Source organism: Crocodylus porosus, unplaced genomic scaffold (assembly GCF_001723895.1).
Source record: "Crocodylus porosus isolate Cpor-Errol unplaced genomic scaffold, CroPor_comp1, whole genome shotgun sequence".
Classification (NCBI taxonomy): Eukaryota; Metazoa; Chordata; order Crocodylia; family Crocodylidae; genus Crocodylus; species Crocodylus porosus.
Genome location: NW_017728917.1, coordinates 27,808,509 through 27,810,147, shown reverse-complemented (window position 1 = coordinate 27,810,147; position 1,639 = coordinate 27,808,509).

Sequence of the window (1,639 nt, the reverse complement as noted above, 5' to 3'; positions counted from 1 at the left end):
CCACAAGTGCTCATAAAGCCATGCCAGGGGTCCTGCAATGACCTCTGCTAATTCCCTCAGTACTCTGGGGTGGAGATCATCAGGACCTGCTGATTTAAATATGTCCAGTCCCTCCAGAAGTTCCCCGACTAGGTTCTCGCTGACCCTAGGCCTGGGTGCACCTCCCCTGGGACCTATGGGGGCCCTGGTGGGGGGGTGACCCAGTTCCTGCTTAGAAAAATGGAGGCAAAGAAATTGTTAAATAAGTTAGCTTTGCTGTCTGGTGTGATGACCAGATTTCCTAGCGTGTCCTGCAGAGGCCCCACGTTACCAGGTACCTTCTTTATAACCCCCATTGTATTTAAAAAAGGACTTCATGTTATCCTTGATCTGGGTAGCTAGTCCCAGTTCCATCTCCACCTTGGCCTTCCTGCCCACCCCCCCTACTGTCCCGAGCAACCAAGATATAGTCCTCCATGGTGATGGCCTCCCCTTCCATTGGGTGTACGCCTCCTTTTTAGCTAGGAGACATTCCTGTATGCTTTTGGTGAGCCATGGGGGCTTTTGCACCCTCTTGCCCCCTTTGATCCGTGTTGTGATTACCTCACTTTGGGCTTGGAGGATTGTTTCCTTAAGGAATGACCACTCTTCCAGGACACCCAACTCCCCTCCCCTCTGGGACCTCACTGCTTCCCCAACTATTCTTCTTACCTCATTGAAATCCGCCTTCCTGAAGTCCAGGGCTACTGCCTTGCTGCAGGCCTTTGCCACCTTGTGCTGGATGGTGAATTCCAGCAGGCAATGGAACCACTGTCACTCAGGTAGTTGAGCACCTGCAGACCTCTCACCAAGTCATTGCCCTTGGCCAGGACCAAATCCAACAAGGCATTCCCCTGGTGGGGCTGTGCACCTCCTGGGTTAGATGGAGGTCCTGTATCTCAGCTAGGAACCTATGTGAGTGGTCAGACCTGGCTGACTGCTCTTCCTAGCAGATGTCTGGAAAGTTCAGGTCACCCATGATGATCACATCCTTTGACCTAACTACCTCCAGTGTATCAGAATTAGTGATACCTTGACATGCATGTCATGTTATTGAATCAGCAGTTAGAGTTCTATGTTTTTATGCAAAAATTACACCTGCAACTTTAATATTCAGAGATTCATAGATATTAGGGTTGGAAGGGACCTCAACATATCATCAAGTCCAATCCCTTGCCTAGGCAGGAAAGAGTGCTGGGGTCAGATGACTCCAGCCAGATGCCTATCCAGCCTTCTCTTAAAGACTCCCAAGGCAGGAGAGAGCACCACCTCCCTTGGAAACCCATTCCAAATTTTGGCCACCCTTAACGTGAAGAAGTTTTTCCTGATATCTAGCCTAAATCTGCTCTCTGACAGTTTGTGGTCATTGTTCCTTGTTACCCCAAGAGTTGCCCTGGTGAACAGAGCATTTCTGATCCTTTGCTGCATCCCCCTAATGAATTTTTAGGCAGCCACAAAATCACCTCTCAGCCTTCTCTTGTGGAGGCTGAAGAGTTCCAGGTCCCTCAGTCTCTCCTCATAGGACTTATCCTGTAAGTCTGTAGCCATACGAGTGGCCCTCCTCTGGACCCTCTTGAGTCTATCAACATCCTTCTTGAAGTATGGCACACAAAACTGGACG